Raw genomic sequence first — 24568 nt, 5'->3', positions numbered from 1 at the left:
GCGCGCCCGCTCTCCTGTTAGTTCTCCCAGCTTACGGCCGATGCGCACGAGGCTCCCCTGCCCACGTGTCCGCTGGCCCCCAACTGCAGCAGGGGCTTGAGGTACCGCCAGCGCCCCGCGCGCATGCGGGAAAGGGCCTGGGCGGGGGGCGCCACCCCCTCCCTTCACCCCTGCCCTCCAGGCCCCAGACAGACCTTTGGTCAGGAGGAGCCGCGAGTGGGGAGAGTCTCATGGGGGAGGACTGGCCCAAGTACGGTCTGCTAGGGATGGGGGATTTGTTGGATGATGCATGGATCACCTTGAGGTTGATGGGCCTGAAGAAAGGACAGAGGGGCTTTGGCTACTTTCCATTTTGTCGATGCCACTTTGGATGGCAAAGAGTGCAGTGTCACTGATACCTGCCTATGCTTGGCACACTATGGCATGGTGACCCAGGTTCCTCACACCTAAAATGTATCTAGACTCATTTAATTATTTCACTGAAGACTTTAGTCTAGGAGCTAAAATGAAAAATATGTGCCCTTGGCCTGATTTTGCCATCAGCTGCATAATTGGAACCATCTTATCTGTCAATGTGTGATTCTGCCTCTAGGAGCCAGAGGACAGTCATGGAGTAAAGGACAAATTGTGAGGGTTGAAAAGAGCAAAAAAACGTTTCTGAGGGAGATACCATTTGGAGAAAGTACAGAGAAAGGCAGAATGAGGCAAAAAGATAGGAAGAACAGTTTCATGGCAGAACCACAGAGTGAGGCAGTGATAAAGATGGTGAGCAAGGAAAGAAAGGGAGAAAATGGAAGCATAAGGAGTGAAACCCCCAAAAGGCCTGAGAAGGAGGAATGCAGAAATACATTCCCATACCAAATCCTGGTATTTTTTTAGTATCCTATTTACTAATGGAAAACTGATTCCAGTTCTCTTTGGAAGGCATTTTGCACAGCTTTGAAATCACCAAATTGGGGGAAATAATTTGTTTCTCTGGTTCCTATTTGAACAGGTATGTGGTGGCTTTTGCTTAGAAAGTTAACCACAAAGTTATGGTAAGCCATCCATGATCACTTCAAGGTCCTAAGCGAGTAAAATCATGTCAAATTGAATATAGAATGAAAGTTTGTACTCAACTAACTTGTAGTCATGAAAAAGGAAATAAGGATGAAATTAACCCTGTTAGTATTCTGTGGCCTAGAAATCCCTTTATACCATTACATAACTGTCCAGTAGATGACTATTTATAGAGGAATGAGACCATTTCCTAAGTAGCACTCCCTCCCTCCCCCCTCACTGAAGCACAAGCGTTCACTACTAAGAAATGTCATTCAGAGACCATGGGGTTTCATGAAGTCCTACCTCAACTGATCCTCAAAAGCTATCCTTTTTGCCTGGTTATATCTAGGTCAAACCTATTCACCTTGGGTGTCCCACTGGGTACTATTGTCTTCTCTGATACTTCAACCACTCTCATTTCAGCCCCCATCTTCTTTTGCCTAGATTATTGCGGTATTCTATTGGTTGATCTACCTACTCCAAGTCTCTCCACTTCAATCCAGCTTTCACTCAGGCCTCAGAGTTATTTTTTAAAAGCACAGGGGGAAAAGAAAAAGCACAGGGGCATTTTCTCTGGCTCTCCTTCCTCACCTTGACCTCCTGATTACCTGTGACAATACAGTAATAACAAATGACAGACCTGTCTCTTGCTATTTGCCCACAGGAAAATAATGTGGCGATTAAAAAGTTTCAAGAGAGATAATTTCTGGGTAATTTAATCATTTTATCAATAAGGCCAGCACAATATCAATAAACGGATGGTTATTTGGCCATCTCTCCTAGACCAAAAGACCTGTAATGGCATAGACTCATAGTTTATATGTCCTCCAAAGAGTAGGTGTTCCTGAAGGATGGTAATAAACTCTGATTGGTTAACACTGTAGAAGGTGAGCTATATTAAAATGAGAGGCTAAGAGTGACATCATGTCAGCTTGGGACAGAGAGTCTTATTTCTATAACTAGACCACCCCCAGCTTTGGACCATCTGTTCAAAGAATGTATGCCCTACCCAAGCCTGAGCAGGAGACAATGGCTGCACCACCAGGGTAGGATCCTAGTCCAGTCTCATTATCAGCAATGCTGTTCAAGACACTGAACTTTGGGGGAACTCTGGAAGTTCCTGAATCATTGGTTATTAATAATCATTTCTCTCAGTGAGTATCTAATGTACTTGTTAAGCCACCAGGATTCCTTAGTCCAACCACTGCTTTCAATTCCTGAGTCATAGTACCATGCTCATCACAACTTTATTGTGCTGTCAGACTAAATTCTCCAGAATTCAGTATTTTATGTCTAATTGATTATTCAGGTGAAAGAGACAGACTACATTAGACAATACAAAGAAGTACACAAAACACTAATCATTCTTTGTGACATTCTACAGGGTATAGCACTTTTATTGGTTAGTCAAGTTTCCCTGCCCAGAAGCTTCCCTAGGTAAATTTTACCACATACTGGCTAGAGGTCTCCTGAGCTGGAAATCCTTCTAGCCTATTACTGTTCCTTTCTGATCCATCAATTTTGATATAAAGAAGTATCTAAGGATTTGTTGATAGGTACTGTTGCCAATCATACTCATCAACATGCAGAGATTTTAATAACAGGTTTATTACATATGCTCAGAGCACAAGCCATTATATCTAAATGACCACTGAGTACCAGATAAGAGTTTGGATATTTATAGAATCTAGTTTCATCAGAAGACAAACAATACAGTAAGATTTTACAGCTGCCAAAATGGAAAAGGAAAAGACATTTCAACAATAAACTTATAAAATTTACAATAGGCTAATGGAAAGGAGGAGGTTTACATGTCACAGGAAGGGGGGAGGGGAATTTTATTAGCTCAAGTTGTAATTTGATCAGTAAACAATGAAAGGAGTTACTTTGGAATTTATAGCTACCTGGGTAATGGTTATCATCAAGCTGAGCCAGAGATTCTTAACCAACTTTTAACCAGTTAATCATCTGGGTTAAATCATTAGAGGTCTCAGCTAAATTCCACACTATAAGGAAAGCCCCAACTGGTTATGTGATTTTCCTTACAAATGAAGTGGCCATACTGAAGTCAATAGAAAGGAAATTAGAAACTCATGATACCCAATTCTTCGGAGGCAGGCTGCTTTCCAGACAGGTTTCCTAGAAAGGGAGACAAAGTTCAAAATAACAATAACTAAAATTGACCTATTTTTTAGTCATCTGTGTCAAAGGAATCAGGAATGTGTATGTTCTGGAGTAGGACTGAATACATTTTCCTCATGTCATTATACATGTCATTAATGCTTTGAAAAAAATATTTTAATAGCTGAAAAGGAAATAACAATTTATCCCTTTTACATCATGCAGCACAAGTTTATCCTGCTAAAACAATGGCAACTTCATTTAATCTTTTTTTACATTTGGAGTTAGGAATTTTTGTTGTAGCAGATAAATTTAAAATTGAACTTTATTTTGGAGTGACCTAATTATTTTAATGGTACTTTGGTAGGTGTGTCTCTTTGGGGGAAAACAGTCCCTTCAGTAAGTCAATATTTAACTCTGATTTATATATAAATACTTTAAATATGAAGAGTAAAGAGCCTACGCTAAGGGTGAAGTTCTTCGTGTTTGAATATTACTTAGGAAAAGTCTTTAATTCTTCATTGGTATTTCCAAAACTTCAAATTCATAGGTATACAGTTTGTTTTTAGATTCTGAGTTTTAGATCCCTAATTGTTGTATGTCCATTTAGGCTGGCAAGAACGTAGGAACCCTCCATTATCTTTTTTTGGGGGGGAAGGAGGCAATTGGGGTTAAGTGACTTGCCTAGGGTCGCACAACTAGTAAGTGTCATGGGTCTGAGGCCAGATTTAAACTCAGGTTCTTCTGACTGCAGGGCCGGTGCTGTATCTACCGTACCACCCACCTGCCCCAATCTCCATTTATCTTAACAGTTTCTATATATTATTTTTTAGAGATTCTCCTTTCGAGGCTCCATTAATAGAAAGGAAATGTACATAACCTCCTCTAAACAGAGTGGGAAAATTTCTCCTTTTATCTTCTTTTAGCTTGTTGGCATACAGCTAGTCAAGAATCTGAATTTTTTTTTAAGGCAATTGGGATTAAGTGACTTGCCCAGGGTCACACAGCTAATAAGTGTCAAGTGTTTGGTCTGAGGCTGGATTTGAAGAATCTGAATTTTTAAACATAGGTTGAAGTTCTCTAAATGCTAGAAAGAAGCATTTCCCAGTGTGATATTACCTCTAAAGAAGAAGGGGTATGATTCTTAGGAAATAAACATGGCCAATGTTCTCTAGTGCCTTTAACAGTGATTTCTCAATACCTATGAAGTTTTCGGCCCTTGTTTCCTTTCTCCATCAGATGTGGAAAAGTGAACACTAGTAATTGCAATTAAAATAAGGTGACTTCAATTTTGTCATCAGGATGATAAAGTTTTACTTCAGGTGACCAGTTCCTATTCTGTAGCAATAGTCTCATTTGAGAATTTCTTAAGGTATAAAATGAATGTGGTCCTCAATCAAGATGTGCACTTACTTCTGGACCGTGGTTATATTTGATTGAAATAAGCCTGAAGGAATAAAAAGGGGAAAGAATTTCTTGCCCATTTCATAAGACCTTAAACAAACCTAAGACAGACATCACATGTCTAGTTATTCAAGTGTCAATTTTTGGATAAGAATAGGGACTGGCTCTGTGACTTCAGCGAGCTACCAATGAGCAGCTTCTTCTTCCAGTGTAGTTCTGGACCATCTCTGAAACTTAAAAGTCTTTGAACACAGCCAGTAACACTGAGAGGTTAAGTGACTTGTCCACCATCTCATAACCCAAGTGTGTATCAAAGTCGAGGCTTAATCCTAGGAGTTTCTGGCTCCAAGCCCAGCATGAAGACACAGAGACAGGAGATGGAGTGCCATGTGTGAGGAAGGGAGAGAAGACCAATTTGACTAAATCACATAGTGGGGGAGGTGAAAGGTAGAGTAATTACAGTAGGGTGTCCAAAAAAGAGCAATATCCATTGAGGATGGAAAGTTAGGTTGGAGGACTGGTTATAAAAGGCTTTAACCCTAAATGGAGGAATTTTTTGCCCCCAGGAAGCATAAGAGGTCCCTGGAGTTGTTTAAGTCAGGGAGTAACATGGTCCAATATATGCATAAGGAAAATTACTTTAGCAGCTTTGTGTAGGATGGGCCAAAATAATGAGAGACTTGTGGCAAAGAGTTCAATAAAACTGCTGTAATAATCTAGGTGAGAAGTCATGAAGACTTGACTTAATGAGGTAGTTGTGCTTATTGAGAAGTGTCAAATCTGAAAGATGTGGAAGTAGACAATTTGGCAACTTCTTGAATATTGGGGGTGAAGGAGAATAGGAGTTGAGGATGATGCCAAGATTACAAAACTGGGAGACTGGAAGATGATGGATGTTGGTGTTTCAGAACTAGGGCAGTTTGGAGGAATAGAAAGGTTTGAGGGCAAAGATAAGCTTCTGGAGTGGTTGTGGATAATCATGCTCAGCCCTGCCAAGGGAGGGCTATACTATTTTCACTCTACTCTGTGAGCATGCTCTTTTTTTGTTGTTTGTTTTGACATGAAAATGATTTTATTAATAACAATATTGAAATGTGTATATACCAATTTAATTACAAAGCACTTTTAACCTCAGCAATCATTACACTAAAACAGCAGATTTGACAATCTTATTCACAACTACAGTAATAGTTTACAAAGCTTTTAATTAATATTTCCTCTGGTTAGTCCTCCTCTGCCTCCCATTGAATGGGTCACACTTCTCCGTCAGTTAAACTGACAACCCTGGACCCTTCCTCTCAAATTCTGAGGCTGAAGCCTAACTCATCTGGAGGCGTAGGAGGGCTACTACTAGTATCTGCAGAGGAGCTGGGTAGAGGATCTTGGCTGGTAGAAGGAAAGTCAGACTCATCAGATGCCTAAACAATCTCTTCCTCCCGCTGGCTATCGATTTCTAGGCTGGCTTCTGAACTAATGCCTTCAGATTCTGTCTCCACAATCACTTCATTTCCATTATCACCTGTCCCTGTTTCTGTAGTCATGGATAAATTGCCAGTGGATGTTGTCACCATTGGAACATACTGAGATGTCTGCTCAGAAGCATCAGCAGTAGTACTTTTCAGTAAATAGAATCACTGGAGCTGCAACTTGTAGGGGAGTAGTAGGAACACTTTGGCCACCAGATTCTTCTTCATGTGCTAGGAAGAAGGGTGTTTTCTACATACCTAAACCTCCTTGATATGCAAACTGACCTAGATCTGAGTGGCCAGAACTTGTTTGTGGCATATCTTCAGGGAGTCCAAACCAGAATCTAGGCATACCAGCAACCTGAGGTGAATGAATTGCTTCTGCAAATCCTTCTGTATGATGTGGTGTACTCTTTAAACTTCTTCCCATCCATCAAGTCTAGGCCTTTTTATACTGAGATGCCATTTTCATGGTCATCTGCATATCAGAACTACATCTAATAGAATTGTTTTTATTAGTATTTGCCTGGCATACAATGGCATGATCTCTCTCTTTGACCAGAATCCTGACTAAGGAATCTGAAGAATCCTTTAAAACAGCTCACTGAGAATCTTGGTTGGGAAAACTCAAAAAATTCAAAAACCATCAGGAAAAAATGTTGGTTGACCTGGGATCTCTTTTTTGGACACCCTAGAATGACTGGGTCCAAAGGAGAAATATTGATCTTTTGCTTCCAGTCTGTGATTCATCATGTGGATTTTCAAAAGGTTATCTGTACATATTGTGTGTGCTGCTTTCAGATAGATGTTGTATGGTTAAGTACAGATATCTATTGTAATGCAGTGTACATTCTGAGTATGCAAGCACAAATGAATGGATTAATGGTGAATCTTTATAACTTTGTTGTCTGGTAATGTTGTATACAAAGCCACAAAGAACATAACTAATTCATCGAGACCCATGTGCTTTAAGTAACTAGGAAACCAAAAGAGTTCTCCTAAGTGTGCTAGATATTCCAGGAAGTTGTGAAGCACCTGTTAAAAATAAAGTGAGACTGGGAAACTCTTATCTTCTGAAAGTTATCTGAAAGCATATACCTCTCTACAATCCCTGTTATGGTGCCATTTGAGAACTATACATGGATTTTTGGATTGTGACTAAAACTGACAACTGGGCCTTAAAAGAATGAATAAAATACAGACAACAAGTGTCTTGATCATAGATGTATTATTTAATAAAACATAGTCTTCTAACATCTTCTAAAATTACTTAAAATCTCTCATCACTGTCTTCTTAATGTTGGATTTTTAGGTATTTTTGGTAATTTCTAGCTCTTTAAACTTATTTTTAACTTCTTTTTTCTTTGGCATTTTAATATCTGTTTCTCTTTTCCTTTTGAAGTTTTTGGGCATATAACTAGAACATTAGGAAATTTTATTTTATTTCTTCCATAATTCTTCAGATTTTATCTTGCATATTTCTACTTATGCCATGTTGATTTTCTTTATTATATGAAGAAATCTTGGATGATGTCCTTATTGTTTTTTTGTGGGATTTTTGTTTTGTTTTGTTTTTGCTGACTTCTTACTAAAATGACTGTTTCAGGTAGGGTAACCTCAAAAAAACAACCTGGCTACTAATTAGTGTTTCTGATCCTTTTTCATCTCTGTGGCTCTTCAACCTGAGCATTCTTCCTGGGCTATATCTTGTGTACCAAAAGATGTCCTTTTGGAATATACAGAAGCTTATAATAAACTTATTTTTTCCCTCACTGGTCCATCTTTGCTGGCACCAATAATGTGATATATTCCTATGAATAGTGCAGGGGTGGGAAACCTGCAGCCTCAAGGCCACATGTGGCCCTCTAGGGCCTCAGTGCAGCCCTTTGACTGAATCCAAACTTCACAGAGCAAATCCCCTTAATAAAAGAATTTGTTCTATAAAACTTGGGTTCAGTCAAAAGGCCATACCCAAGGACCTAGAAGGCCACATGTGGCCTCAAGGCCACAGGTTCCCTACCCATGTTCTCATATAAAGTCTCAGTTCCCCAGAAATAATCTGAGAGGACTTTCAAATCATTATTTACTTGGAAGACGGATCATACATCTGACTTGTAGAGAAAGTAACCCTTTTAATTTCTTGCCAAAGTGCATAGCTGTTTTCAGTACAAGAGACTGAAAGTAAATGAGGAAAAAATAAATTAATAAATAAAAGCTTTGTGCATATGAAAAACAAATGGTAAAATTTATAATATCTTGAAGTTGGACAGCTCTGATGGGTCACCGGGCATCACTTCTTCACTGAGCAGCACTCCCAACAGCTAATGTCTCCTTTGCTTACATCACAAAGCACCTGTTTTGCATGATCTCCTAGGTAACAGAAGTAGGCCCAGTTCTCCATTGGTGAACATTGGGACAGCATGTGTGATGATTGGTTCTTGAAGTATTTTGGGTCTCTGATTGGAAAGGAGATGTTTTCTTTAACTTTTCTTCTGGAGCTCTTTCTGGAATTTTAGGTAGGTGCTGATTTCACTAATTTACTATTGATACAATAGACTTCTCAAACTCAGTATTTCTAAAACTGAACTCATGATCCTTTCCCTCCTAAATCCTGCCTTAACCCTGACTTCTGTTTCATTGTTGAGGGCACCACCTTCCTCCCAGTCACCCAAGCTCACAACTGAGATGTCATCCTCAACATCTCCTTTCTTACCCCTCGTTTCCATCAGCTACCAGCAAAAGCTGTTGATTTTTACCATCCAAAAAATCTATGCCATCCATCCTGTGATTGTCTTTTCCTCCTCCATTCTCACAACCCATGTATAGGCTATACTATTACAATAACCTGTTGATTGGTCTACCTGCCACAAATCTCTCCTTACTCCTCCGCTTACCTTGAGTCAGTCACCTTCCTCAAATGTAGATCCCATTGAGTCTGGTTTAGCCCTCTACTCAATCAAGTCAATTGGCTTCCTAATACCACCAGGAAAAAGTTTATAAACAACTGTTTGGCATTCAAAGCCCTTCATAATCTGATTTCCCACGACTCCCACATCATCAGGTACACACAAATGTAGTCCAACTCTCTCCTTTTATCTCTTAGCAACCTGAGGCTCAGGAAAAGTTAAGTAACTTGCCTTAGGGCACACAGTTAATAAGCAACACCACTGTATCCTTCCTTGATTCTGCATATAAGACTGTATTTGACTCATAAGATTTGGTAGAGTGCTGCGTTCTTCATTTTGGAGAAAATGTTGGATACTTAAGGCTTTAGTACTTGTTTAAAAGTTTGAGAACTTTCACTTGAATAATCCAGCTTTCCAATGTTAGGGCTGTTTTGTTTTATTGTTTGCGTGAAGTGAATTCCAAAATGTAGGAGTTGTTCTCTGACACAGAAAAGTTCACAATTCTAGTATAGGTAGTCACAGGACACTTCTTCAGCATCTACTATAGGACCAGACATTGTGCTAAGTGCTAGGCATATAAATAGGGAAAATGATAGTCCCAAAGAGCTTACAGTCAAATGATAAGCATGAAAATCATAAACTCAAAGCCACCATAGAGGCAGAAAACATGTTAATATTAAACATGCAATACCTGAGGCATCCTTAGCCTTCTTGCATACTCTGTTTGTCATTCCTTTAGAATGAGGTCAGTATCATCTTCTAACATTGGATTATTTAAGATCTCTTTATCACTGTTGACTTAATGTTCATTTTTTAGATTTTGGAAAGTAATTTATAACATTAAACTTCACTTTCTTTTAAATTTCTTTTTTCATTTGCACTTTGATGTCTCTCTTTTCCTTTCAATTTATTTTTTTTGTAATTCTCAATGTTGGGAGCATCTAACTGAGTAAAACATGTTAGAATAATTCATTTTATTTCTTCCGCAATTCTTGGGATTTTACATTGTCTATTTTTATACCATTTGGATTTTCCATGTTATAGAAAGAAATCCTGATTTCCTTGTTTTGTTTTGGTTTTTGCTAGCAACTTAGTTCATAATAGGACTTATGTAGACTGCACTATTCTTTCTCCATTTTTGAGAAAATGTTGTTTAGTTCAGGCTTTCATTCTTGTGTAAAAAGTTCATAGCCTCCACCTGAATATCCTACTCTCTGGCATTATGATCTTTTCTTTTTCAGATTATCTTTTATTGTATACATTTGATCCAATTTTAAAATGTTGAATTACATTCATCTTCTCAGACATAGAAAAGAACAAGATTATAATTTTTGAAGTATTCAGTCAATGAACACTTCTTATGTTCCTTCTTTGTGCCAGAAACCATGCTAAGTACTAAGTATACAAGAAGGAATAATAAAAGAGAGGCATTGATTCCAAAAAGCTTAATATCTAATAAAAAGCATGGAGATCATAAGCTCAAGGAAATCAAAGAGGACAAAATCACTTGAATATTAAACATGCAGTATCTGTGGCATCCTCAGTCTTATTGCAGCCTCTCATATGTAGTTGCTTTAGAGTAATGTTAATAATCTCTCTCTAACATTGCATTAAGATCTCTCATCTTTGTTCTCTTAACATCTATATCATTTTATTCTTCAATGTTCTTCTATATCTATACTTTGACCAATTCTTTTTTTCTTTTTACTAACTTTTTACTAAAAATACCTTTTCAGGTAGTATTTCTTCAGAATAGAAACAATACAGTCCAACTAAAATCTCAATAAGATGATGAAAGCCTAGAACAGTGTTTCAAATCTAAGAAAAAAAAATTTCTTAATCTAAGAAAAATATTTTTGTATGTTTTTTGCTTTTAAATGTTTATATGGGTACATATGCATACATATTATATATGTGTATATACATGTATATATGTGTATATACATGTATATGTGTGTATATACATGTATATGTGTGTATATGCATGTATATGTGTGTATATGCATGTATATGTGTGTATATACATGTATATGTGTGTATATACATGTATATGTGTGTATATACATGTATATGTGTGTATATACATGTATATATGTGTATATACATATGAACATTGTGTTAATCATCATATGTGTGTATATAATATAAATATATGTTTGTTTTATATATATATATACTCTGTATATGTCTTCTTATAGTATGAAATTCAGAGTTGTCTCTATATGGAACATTGTGTGACTGTGTGTATATATATATAGTCATTGTTTAATATTATACACACATAGCAATAGAAAGCTCTATACTTTGATTTTAAAATATCAATAGCAAAAATACAGCAAATTTCCTATTGTTTCCTGATCTTGGCAACCCTTAAATTTGCCCCCATTTTTCTTTCTTTCTTTCTTTCTTTTTTAAGGCAATTGGGGTTAAGTGACTTGCCCGGGGTCACACAGCTAGCAAGTGTCAAGTGTTTGGTCCAAGGCCAAATTTGAACTCAGGTCCTCCTGACTTCAGGGCTGGTGCTCTATCCACTGTGCCACTTAGCTGCCCCTCGTCCCCATTTTTCAAGTTATCTTTCTTGGGTTTCCACCAATTTATCCTCTTCTTTTTAAATATGATAAATACTTAAGATTCTGTTTTTATCTTAATATTTGGCATCTCTTTATTGTTTTATTGTGGTCATTGTGTATATTTTTTTGGCTCTGTTTAATTCACCTTGCATCAGTTTATCTTGAGCTTTCCCTGGTTCTCTGTATTCCTCATATTAATCATTTCTTACAACATTATAATATTCCATTACATTCCTATGCCACAATTTTTTATCCATTCACCAATAAATGGGCTTCTACTTGTTAACAATTATTTGCTAACAAAAACAATGCTGCTTTTTTTTATGTATTTGTGGGACTTTCTTCTTATCAGCAGCTTGCTTAGGGTATAAGCCAAGTAATATAACCTCTCAATCAGTCAAAGAATATGGACGTTTTAGGCACTTTATTTGCCAAATTTATTTTTTTTCTAAAATGATTGTACCAGTTTATACTTCCAGCAACAATGCACCAGTGTGGCACAAGTCCCCTAAAAATCCCTATGTCCATCTTTGAACATCTCTGCCAATTATCAGGTTATGAAGTGAAGGGTTGCTTTTACTTGCATTTCTCTTATCAATAGTGATTTGAAGCATTCTTTCCTGAATAACAATTTTCAATTCTGGGTTTGGGGTTTTGCTTTCTCTGGGTTGTCCTTTTTCATTTCTAGGAAGAGGGATTGGAGTGTCCTTGGTTAGCAGGGTGCTCTAACCATGGCATAGATCTTGGAGCTAGGATTCTAGGAGCTAGAATTCTAGCTGAATGTAATATCCAGCTTATCATGGAGCCCAGAGAAGCCAGGAAACCAGCAAAGGGGAGCTTTGGAGGTGGAACTTGCTGGAACTAGGCTATATAGAACTGAAGAAAACTGTATCTAATCCTCATCCACTCCCCAAAGACAGAGGTAGTGGGATTAAGCTCACGAGGTGTTGGGGGAGAATGTTTTCAAATCTATTCTTATACCTTTGAGATCAATATTACCCTGTATGAACTCGAATAAGTGGCTAAATGGAATTGCGGTGCTTGGGGGCCCTACAATGAAGGAACATAAATAGTGAGGCTTAAGACAAAGATAGACACTAGGCATCTTGAGCTCCATTCTCAGTCAATCCCCTGAATGATACAGGAATACCTTGAAGGAAGGATGAAACGGTACCTACTTGTCTGGATGGCAAGGGAATAGGGGAGGGAGGTGTGCAAAAAATCATAAGGTGGTACTTTTAGAACACTTTTAAAATCACCTTTAGATTTACTTATTAACTCTCAATTCCTTTTGTCTTCCACTTTCTCTGTTTCTCTTGAACTTTCATAAGGAGTGTCATCTGAATCTATTTGTTTCCATTTTTTTATGCCTTGGCCACTTAATCTTTTTTCTCATAATCTTAGGATATAAATTTTAGCAGTGATAATTGGAAATACTTCATTGCAGAAATTTTAGTATTATATATTATTATCATCATTGTCTTTTGCATAATTTTAAATATTTTCTATGATTTGTTTGAGTCACTTCTTGTTTAGTATTTCATGATGAAAACTCAATTTTAACATCATTTCCTTGTACTCCTTGAAGTATTACTTTGATTGTTTTAAAGTCTCTTAATTGGGATTCATATGAGCAATCATAATAATTAGAAGGAAGGGGCAGAACCAAGATGGCAAAGTAAAAGCAGTGACTTGCTTGAGCTCTCCCCCTAACCCCTCCAAATACCTGTAAAAAATGGCTCTAAACAAATTCTAAAGCAGCAGAACCCACAAAAAGACAGAGTGAAACAAATTTCCAGACCAAGACAACCTGGATGGTTGATCAAAAAGGTATATCATGCCAGGTGGGGAGAGGAGCGCAGTTTGGCATGGGCATGCAGGCCTCAGTGAACCTGGAGCAGGCCTCAAGGGACTGAATCATGGGCAACTGTGGTCATTTCCAGACTTCTGAACCCACAAATGCCAAAGACAACTTAGAAGGTCAGTGGGAAAAGTTTGTTTCTGCGGTGGTGAGAGAGAAGCACAGGATCCCAGCCAAATTCCCCAAGCGCGGCCCTGGGGTGGTGGCTGCTTCCTGAGCTTCCAGCCCACTGACTGAGGGGAAATTGAGTGGCTGATCAGAGGGGGATTGCAGGGATTTCTTTGCTGGTGCAGGATTCTCTTGCTTTGCCCATGCTTGGATCTGGGTCACAGTTCTGGGGGGTGGTCCTGGGGCAAGGAGGAGCGCTGGCACAGTGGAGCTTGTAGTGACAATAGAGAGGAAATCCTCCTCACAGTTCCAAGACAGAAAAGAGTGCTTGTGGTCACTCGTAGACCAGAGCACAGGCCAGGAAAGGACTAAACACATTGCCCTTGATCATTGCACCTTGGAAAAACTAAAAATTTACAGGTCTCTAGAAGTATCTCTGAAAACAGCTGCACAAAACCCCTGAAGCTTGGGACAGTACATTCTCCACACTGGAAATAGACCCCTACTTTAACAAAGAGTTTATAACTCAAGTAATTGGTCGGGATCATGAGCAAGCAGCGTAAAAAGAGTCACTATATTATCTTACTTTGGTGACAAAGAAGATCAAAACATACAACCAGAAGAAGACAATGAAGCCAAAGTTCCTACATCCAAATCCTTCAATAAAAATATGAATTGGTCCCAGGCCATGAAAGAGCTCAGAAAGAATTTTGAGAAGAAAGTAAGAGAAGTAGAGGAAAAACTGAGAGTAATGCTAAAGGAGACCCCCCCCCAAAAAAAAATACTGAAGAAAATAACACCTTAAAAAATAGCCTAATCCAAATGGCAAAAGAGGTCCAAAAAGCCAATGAGGAGAAGAATGCCCTAAAAAGCAAAATTGGCCAAATGGAAAAGGAAGTCCAAAAGCTTACTGAAGAAAATGCTTCCTTAAAAAATTAGAATAGAGTAATTGGAAGCTAGTGACTTTATGAGAAATCAAGACTCTGTAAAACAAATCCAAAAGAATGAAAAATTAGAAAACAATGTGGAATATCTCATTGGAAAAACAACTGACCTGGAAAATAGATCCAGGAGAGAGAATTTAGAAATTATTGGACTGTCTGAAAGTCATGATCAAAAAAAGGGCCTAGACATCATCTTTCAAGAAATGATCCAGGAAACCTGCCCTGATATTTTAGAACCAGAGGGCAAAATAGAAATTGAAAGAATCCACTGATCTCCTCCTGAAAGAGATCCCCAAAGGAAAACTCCTAGGAATATTGTAGCCAAATTCCAGAGTTCCCAGGTCAAGGAGAAAATATTGCAAGCAGCCAGAAAGAAACAATTCAAGTATTGTGGAAACACAATCAGGATAACACAAGATTTAGCAGCGTCTACATTAAGGGACCACAGGGCTTGGAATATAATATTCCGGAGGGCAAAGGAGATAGGATTACAACCAAGAATCACCTACCCAGCAAAACTGAGTATAATCCTTCAGAGTAAAAAATGGTCATTCAATGAAATAGGGGACTTTCAAGCATTCTTGATGGATAGACCAAAGCCGAATAGAAAATTTGACTTTCAAATACAAGACTCATGTGAAACATGAAGAGGTAAACAGGAAAGAGAAATCATAAGAGACTTATTAAGGTTGAACTGTTTACATTCCTACATGGAAAGATGATATTTGTAACTCTTGAGTCCTTTGTCAGTATTAGGGTAGTGGGAGGGAAAAAATTATGTATGTATAGATAGATAGATAGATAGATAGATAGATAGACAGATAGATAGATAGATAGATAGAGGTCACAGGTGAGTTGAAGGTGAAGTGGTGATATCTGGAGAATAAAGTTAAGTGGTGAGAGAGGATTATACTGGGAGAAGGAAAAAGGGAGAGGTAGAATGGGGTAAATTATCTCATGTGAAACAGACAAGAAAAGACTCTTACAGTGGAGGGGAAATGGGGGAAGGTGAGAGGGAATGAGTGAATCTTATTCTCATCAGATTTGGCTTAAGGAGGGAATAACATACACTCTCAATTGGGTATGGAAATCTATCTTACCATGCAAGAAAATAGGGGGGAAAGGGGACAAGAGAACAGGAGGATGATGGAGGAGAGGGCAGATTGGGAGAGGGGGTAATCAGAAGTAAACATATCTGAGGAGGGACAGGGTCAAAAGAAAGAATAGAATAAATGGGGGGGCAGAATAGGATTAAGGGAAATAGAGTTTGTTTTTCACAACATGACTACTATGGAAGTGTTTTGCATAACTGCACATGTATAACCTGTATTGAGTTGCTTGCCTTTTTAATGAGAGTGGGTGGGGAGGGAGGAAGGGAGAAAATTCGGAACCCAAAGTTTTAAAAATACATGTTTAAAAAAACGTTTTCACATGCAACTGAGAAATAAGAAATATAGGAAATGGTGTACAGAAATCTATCCTGCCCTACAGGAAAATAGAAGGGTCGGGGATAAGAGAAGGGGGGGGAGAGAAAAAAGGGAGGGCAGACTAGGGGAAGGAGTATTCAAAATGCATGCCATCTTGGGGTAGGGGGAGGGGCGAGATGGGGTGAAAATTTAGAACTCAAAATCTTGTGGAAGTGAATGTTGAAAACTAAAAATAAATAAATTTAAATTAAAAAAAAGTTAGAAGGGAACTTAGAACCCACCAAGAATAATGCCTTTATTTTAAAGATGAGGCAATTAAAGCCCAAAGATGATACCTCTTGTAATGTTACACAAGGAGCAAGTATGAGACATAGGATTTGAACCCAGGTATACCAAAAGTAGATCCAGCATTTTTTCTGTTGTATGACATTCCTTTGGTGTCTTTATTGAATCTTTGTAAGAGACAGAGAAAGAGGGAGAAACATATCAACAAAGGGATAGAGACATTTTTTATCAGATCATTAGAGCTAGAATCAACTATAAATACATATGATTTAGTCTAATCCCCCTCACTTTAGAGATGATTAAATTGAACTTTCATGGGTGTCACTGAAATGGCCATCATTGTATGTGTTTGTGATATATTGAAGATGCTTTAAGCATAAGTCACTCTTTTCTATGTTAAAGAATTATCCTACAGGGTCAGATTCCTCAATGCATACTTCTAAGCTATTTGTAGTTTCAAGATGTTTTTAACAGTTGTGATCATTTTTCTAGATAATTAATTGATGCAGTTGAGCAATGCAAGCATTGCAAGGTTGCAAGTTTTACTCCTTTTGTATAATTACATTTCTATTCATTCATTTCCATTATTGAGCCAACACATTTCATTTGTTACCATCCTGTGCAAGGTGGAGCAACCAACTTCCTCCCATGCCTGTAGATAAGGATCATGGAACAGAAACTGAAAGTTTCTTCAAAATTGTATAATGAACTTGCTGGGAGCATATACAAAGCTAGATATTCTCTAAAGTAGCTAAAATAAAGAAAGTAGAATAGAAGGAGGCAAGCCAAAGTACAAAAGAAGAAATCCAGGAAAGGAATCAGCAATATAACAAATGGCATGCTCATTTTCAGGCCAGGTGGAGGGGAGTGAATGATGGATTGTCCAGAGAGTCTGCCCCTAGGATTTGGATCACGGTTCCAGCAAGTTCTTTCTATTCCTATGATCATTCCATTCATAATAGTAGCTCAGGAAAGTTGTTTTAAATTCACAGGAGGAGGATCAAAAGAATTCTAGGGACAGGTGTCTAGAGCTTAGGGAGATTAAATGACTCAGTGTTCAAGCAGCAAGCATTTATGATCAAGGCAGGAATGCACCATGTTCTTTGTGTCTCAGAAGGCACCTTTTGTACTCCCTGGGTAACTTTGGATCAATCACTTACTTTCCTATTTGTTTCCATCTCTTCATGATTACAATGAAGGTGTCCAACTGAATGGCCTCTTTCTTTCTGTCCTCCTTTCCAGCAATGACATATTATTCCCATTCTATGTCTAGAAATCCCAATCTCTCATCACTTTATGACAGTGTAAGACCTGTCAGCAGAAACATGCCTTTTCTTTGATTCCTGTGCTTTTAAAAAATATATTAAGTAGTGCTTCTTGAACTCTCTCTACATTGTCAACTTCTTTGGAATTCTAAAAATCCCAGTTTTGTCAATATCTACATGGCAACTTAAGCAAAAGGTAAAGGAAATTACACAGGAGGTTCAATATCTGATATTATTTCAGTAAGTGAAAATTAGTTTTGGAGTCATATGGCCTGATTTTCTCACAATCAATGGACCTTCCCAAGGTGATAAAGAAAAATTATTAAACAGGTCCTTTGCCCAAATACTATTGTATATTTGCAATTTTTAAACTAGGAGTTACACTTCAATAATTTTACTTGTTATTTAAGGAAAACGCATCATGGTAACCTGTGTTTGAAATTATGGAAGAAACTTTCCATCCTGTTGAGTTTATTACAATGATTTTCACATTTGCAAATTTTGTTATTTATGCAATCATTGCCATTTCCTAGAGAAACCAATTCTAACCAATATCAGCATAATCTAGAGAAGGTTCTTAAAATATCATATTTGGAGAAACTCCCCTTGAAAAGAAATACTTAATCTTAGAGAGTTGCATACTCTCCAATCAAGACTTACTATAGAGAAGAACTATTGGGGCAGCTAGAGGGTGCAGTGGATAGAGTAATGACCCTGAAGTCAGGAGGACCTTAGTTCAAATCTGGCCTCAGACCAAACACTTGACACTTACTAGCTGTGTGACCCTGGGCAAGTCACTTAACCCCAATAGCCTTAAAAAAAAAAGAGAGAGAGAGAAGAACTATTTAGGTATAAATGTTGATGAATGTTTAAGAATAATTCATACACTGGTACATCCAAGGACCAGCCTTTTCCCATATCAGGAGAGCCCATCCCAGCTACTGAAGCCAAAGTTGCTGCTACACAAACTTTATTCCATCCCAGTGGCCAGGGGCTAAAACTCTGAACACTGGAGTTTCCATCTTCATCCTTCCCTTTACATAGGGAATGATGTCCAAAGACACTCTGAAAACATAAGTTGAGTTATAGTATGAATTAAGTAGACTTTAGTAGACTAATCAGAGAAACTGTTATTTATCACAAGGTTCACACAAGATGTAAGCTGTTTGTGGACAAAGGCTGTGTTGTTATTCATCTTTGATTCCTTAAAATCCCTGGTCATGTAGATGGTTTATCCTTATGTACTATAGATAGTTAAGTGATTGCATAGAAAGTTTTAGTTATCAGCCTCTTTGTTTTGGGAATTGCCTATAATTGAATTCACACTTTAGATAATTGATGAGTATTCCTTTTTGTAGGTAGTGGTTGAGGAGGTATTCCTTTGGTCAAAAGGTGACATTCTATCAGTATAAGACTCTTCCAGCCCAGAGCATTCCTCCCCCAATTCTTACAATAAATGCTTCAGAAACCTACTGCCTAAAAGAATTGCCTGGCATTTCTTATCCCTCTAAATGCCTTTAGATTCACACTAAGACTTTTTATCACCACTCACCCACCACCGAAACTCCAATGGCCAAAACTACCAAGAACAGAACTCTCCCCCTTTCCCTATTACCTTTCAATAGGGATTTGGTGCCCAACTGCAACTGTACTTTGAGTACTCCTGTTCAGCTGCATTATGAATTAAATAAACTTTAGTGGATTACCCAGAGAAACTGTCATTTATATCTCTGAACAAATAGAATGTTAACTGCTGGCTCAGATACTTAAAATCTAGCCAATAACTCACTAATGTTCAGACTCTTAAGAGTCTGGCCAATATGGTGGATGTACTAATAAACCTTGTCTTTGGCTGAAAGACTTGGGTCAAATTCTTTCAGGCAGGATCCATGTGTTGTGATTTTGGGGTCTCAGCACTCCTAAACCTCAACATTTTGGTGGCCCATATGGGGAAATTGCCTAACTTCTCCAGTTACTTCTCCAGTACTTCTCCAGCCAAGACTGGAAGGTATGTAAGCCTCCCCCTTTCTTGCTCTGCAATTAGGGTCACTCTCCAAGAACCAAGGTTTGGAGGTGCTTTTTGGGCAGATGGTTACAAGGCTGTCTCGCACTTGGCCTGATGCTCTCAGGCTCTTGGTCCAGTGGTTCGGTTCTAGGCCATGGACCTGAGTACACATTCCACAGCATAGAGGACAAGGACGGATGCCCTATCTGGAAGCATATGCTCAATTCTGTCAATTCTCTCAGCACTAGGGCATTGGGAATACTGTAGTTGCTTTTCGGTTTCCTGAGGCTTACTTACTCCCTTCCCTCTATATTCCTAAACCTTTCATGGAGGTTATAAGGAAAAGTTAGAACAGCTAAAAGCATCTTAGCAGATTCTAGAGAGATTCTAGAGCAGATTCTCATAGGAGAAGAGAGTTTCACCCTTCCCCCCACCTCACCTTCGAATTCACCTTCCCCCACCTGGTGAAAGGAAGGAGGGGGAACAGGAAGTAGCTACAGTGTGGGCCCCCCTGGCAATAGCCTTGAGTCCTGGGGCAGCCTTTGGCCTGTAAGCATCACCCAGGTTCAGCACATCCTGCTCAAGGTAAAGAAGCTAGCCTCTGAACTTGGGTAAGCACACTCTTTTAAAGTTGTATTTTTAACTGTTAATGATGAGATGTTGATTCTCTGTGTAAAGTAATTTGGAAATGCATTTAACAAAATTGAAGTCACCTGATTGGTAATGGGTTTGTTTCAAGTTTCAAATTGATGAACTTTTTGTATCAGTTACATCAAGCAACTTATCATAATTTGGTTACCGCTGAAATAATTTGGCTATTATTGGTTATTGTTTTAACATGTAAACTTGCCAAAAAGCTTGTTTGGGTTTTGTCTTGCAGAGAATTTGCAAGTATATAGAAATAATCTCTAAAGATTGGCTTTTTATACTAGGACAAATTTAAATTTGAGATGTAAATCCTGGAAAAGTTTTTCCTAAGATGTGATTAGTGAAATTTGCTGCTTGAGGTAAAAAAGCTCATCATTTTATTTTGAGCTGTCTAATGGATCATAATAATCCATCGATAAATCAATACACCATCTGAGAAGTGCCACAACCTACTCAGAGAATGTGATACTGATGGGAAGTCAGCATTAGGAAAAGCTGAGAGGACAATTTTAGCCCAAGTCTAAGATGGGATCCTCCTGGCTCAGTTTTCCCATTATGTTCTTTTGAAAAGGAATGTTACCCACCTGGCTATTCAAGTCTGGCTATAAGGTGGATTTGATACTGCATGGTTGGAAAACTGAATGATCTGAATCCAAATAGAGCTAACGATGTGTCATCCTGTCATATCTGGGCTCTGCAGTCTTTTCTGTTAGATTTGTGTCTTCTAGACTACAGGTCATTCACCTACAGTTGATAGCAAACAGTAGGTACCAGCCAATGGCCCCTCATCATTCCCTGGATGTAGCCTATGCTCTGTTCCAGTCAACCCCCTCTTTGGGATCCCCTCCAGGTAGGGACAGCTATATGCCCCTTGCCAGCAGGAAGCAGTTTCAGAAACCAAAACCTTTGCCCCTTACCTCAAAAGAATTTAGGTCCCATATGTTTGAGGGGGGGATGATGAGGATGGGATCTGAACCCCAAAAAGGAAAAACCCTGGACTTTCCCACATGGCTAAATCTCTGGCATTCCCCTGAGGCTATAATCCCATCAACTGGCCTTTCATTGTGGCTACACCCAATTTCTCAATTCTCTGTTACCCTTAACCTAGCCTAGCCCTCCATTATCTTACCTACCCAAGGCCCTGGCCATTTCCCACCCTTAATCCTAGTTAGGCTCCATTCTCCCTTGGCCCCCAGGTCCAGATCCTAGGCATTCTATTCACCCCAGCTTATTGGCCACTCCCATCCAGATCCTCCTTAGACCCCTCCTCCAGTCACCCAAAACTACTTGGCCACTCCTAGATCCCTCCCACAGTCTTTCTGTATGGTCCATCTTGTCTCTGTTAAGGTGCTCAGATTCTTAAAATCTAGCCGAGAGGTCACTAATGTTCAGACTCCTTAAGAGTCTGACCAATATGACGGATGTTCTAATAAACCTTGTCTTTGGCTGAAAAAAAATGAATGTTAGCTGTTTGAGGCCACAGGCCGTATCTTTCTTTCTCTTTGATTCCTTACTATCTATGGAAGCATATCTTTGCTGAAATTATTTTAATTCAGTAGACAATGAAGTACAACCTGAGTTACAAACTTATTGATGAGGTCTAGAAGTTAGGGGTGCTGAAACCTCAAGATCACAACATGTGAATCCTGCCTGAAAGAATTTGACTGAAGCCTTCTTTCAGCCAAAACTAAGGTTTATTAAAGATCCACCATATTAGCCAGAGTCTTAAGGAATCTGAGCATCTGTGAGCTGTTGGCTGCATTGTAAAAATCTGAGCAGAGGCTAGATTATAAGAATCTGAGCCCCTTAATGGAGATGAGATGGACCTTATATACAGAAAGACTATGGGAGGGATCTAGGAGTGGCCAAGTAGTTTCGGGTGACTGGAGGAGGAGTCTAAGGAGGATCTGGATGGGAGTGGCCAGTAAGCTGGGGTGAATAGAATGCCTAGGACCTGGACCTGGACCAAGGGAGAATGGAGCCTAACTAGGATTAAGGGTGGGAGGTGGCCCGGGGATATAGGGAGGTCTAGGCTAGGTTAAGGGTAAAGGCCAGTTGATGGGATTATAGCCTCAGGGGAACACCAGAGATTTGGCCATGTGGGAAAGTCCAGGGTTTTTCCTTTTTGGGGCCTAGATCCCATCCTCATCACTTAATGACATAAAAAGTTTTAGGATTTATCCTTGTTAACTTTGGAAATCACCTGTAACTGACTAATTAATAATGTGATTTCAAGATCAATGGGGGGGGGAACATAAAAAACCTATGTTCAACATCAGTGTAAGGGACTGGCTATATGGAACTTTCCTCTACTGAGTCATTGGATCAACAGATCATTAGAAATCTTTCACCTTTACGAATTGCCTGACTTTTTAAATGTTTGTGGACAATTTTTTGAATTCTTTATATTTATTGAAGATGGTGCACTGTCAATAACCACCCCCATCATGGATGAAAATATAAAATAATAAAGCAACTTTCATGACAATTGCTAATGAGAATCACAGCTGATCGTGCTCAAGGGTGAGCTTCTACTTTAGCCTATAACTTTATTAGAATTTGCTTTACATTTTGAACAAATTGACTTTAGAAACTACATAAGTCTAATGCAAAAAAAAAAACAAAAACAAAACATTGAACAGTCTTTTGAATTATATCTCTTGTAAATAATCGTTCTATTTAATCTCAAAAGTATGGGCCTAAGCAACTAGAATTTAAAAGTGAATAGATACTGCTACAATGGAGGAAGGGGGAATATATGATTCATAACATTTCCACTTTCTAAAAGAACTGTTAAACTCTGCATCTATTTATGTATTGACCAGCTAGAAAGCCATTGCTGTTGTTAATCAATTCATAGAAAGTAATTCTTCAGTGAAAAATTGATTCCATAGTACTTTGAGTTGATTGAAAATGCATGAATAAAAAAAAAAAACCAGGAGGCAAAGTCAAAGTCAGGAGGCTGAGTATAGGCAGCAAACCCAGCTGAAGTCTCCCACCATTCCTCTTCCAAACAACTTTAAAATAACTCCTGAAATAAAATTTTGGAGTAGCTGAGCCAGCAAAATGTCAGAGTGAAGCATTTTTCCCAGCCTAAGACAACTTAGTTGGTCAGCAGGAAAGGTCTGTGATGCTGCAGTGGGGACTGGTCTGGCACAGAGTAGGGCTACAGCATCAGCAGTGGGCCTTGGAGGCCATGGTGGCAACAGTAGCAGCTTGGGGAGCTCTCAGCCCAGTGACAGGGAGTCAGACGACTGGTCAGAAAAAGATTACAAGGGACCCTTTGCTGGCACTGGGTGCAGCTGGTGCTTATTGGCAGCTCTATTGCCTATACACAGTTCTGAGTCACAGTTCTAGAGCAGAGAGGAGTGCTTGTAGTCAGTCACAAAAAAAGCAGGGGCCCTGGCTGCAAGATACCAGGCTACAAGACCAGAGTACAGATGACCATACCTCTCCCCAGATCATACCAGTTGGGAAGCACCAAAAACTTGCAGATCCCCAGAACTTGCTCTGAAATAGTATGAAAAAGTACCCCAAAAAAGGCAGTTAGAAGGAGTCTATGTAGACAGAAGACATGAGTTTATTATGTTGGAATGATCTCCAAAAAAAGCAAAGGGGTAAGAAAGAAGAATGCACTGGGAAAAGGGGGAATAGAGAGGTATAATGATAATTTTTCTCACATAAAAGAGGTGTGGTGTGCTAGGAAGAGCTTTACAGGAAAGGGGAGATTGCTAGGGGGTGGGGGAGGAATGTTTGAACCTCACTCTCATTGTAATTGCTTCAAAGAGAGAAGGATGTATGTACACACTCAGTTGGGTATAGAAACTTATCTTACCCAGTAGGGAAATAAGAAAAGGGATTCAAATTTGGGGAAGAGAGTTTCGAAAGAGATAGTACATCGAGGGAGGCATTGGTCAGAGGCAAAACAAGACTTTTGAGGAGGGACAGGATAAAAAGAAAGATTAACAGAAGAAAATAGGATGGAGGGAAACAAATAGTAATCTTAACTGTGAATATGACTAGAATGAGTTCACACATAAAACAGGAGTGGATTAGAAGCCAGAAACATACAATATGTTATTTACAAGAGACTCACTTGAAACAGAAAGACACACACAGTTAAAATAAAAAGCTGGAACAGACTCTATTATCGTCAGCTGAAATAAAAAAAGCAGGGTAGCAATCATGATCTCAGACAAAGCAAAAGCAAAAATAGATCTAATTAAAAGAGATAAGGAAGGGAACTACTACATCTTGCTAAAATTTAGGTACCATAGATAATGAAATAATATCAATACTAAACATATATGCACCAAGTGGTATAGCATCCATATTCTTAGAGGAGAAGCTAAGTGAATTACAAGAAGAAATAACAAAACTATACTTGTTGGGGATCTCAACCTCCCCATTTCAGAACTAGATAAATCTAACCACAAAATAAGAAAGAAGTTAAGAAGGTGAATAGAAGTTTAGAAAAGTTAGATATGGTAGAACTCTGGAGAAAATTGAATGGGGAT

This window comes from Vombatus ursinus, unplaced genomic scaffold, assembly GCF_900497805.2.
Source record: "Vombatus ursinus unplaced genomic scaffold, bare-nosed wombat genome assembly UNPS02001419.1, whole genome shotgun sequence".
NCBI classification, from domain to species: Eukaryota; Metazoa; Chordata; class Mammalia; order Diprotodontia; family Vombatidae; genus Vombatus; species Vombatus ursinus.
The sequence above is the reverse complement of the archived record's forward strand: the minus strand, read 5'-3'. Positions refer to the sequence as shown.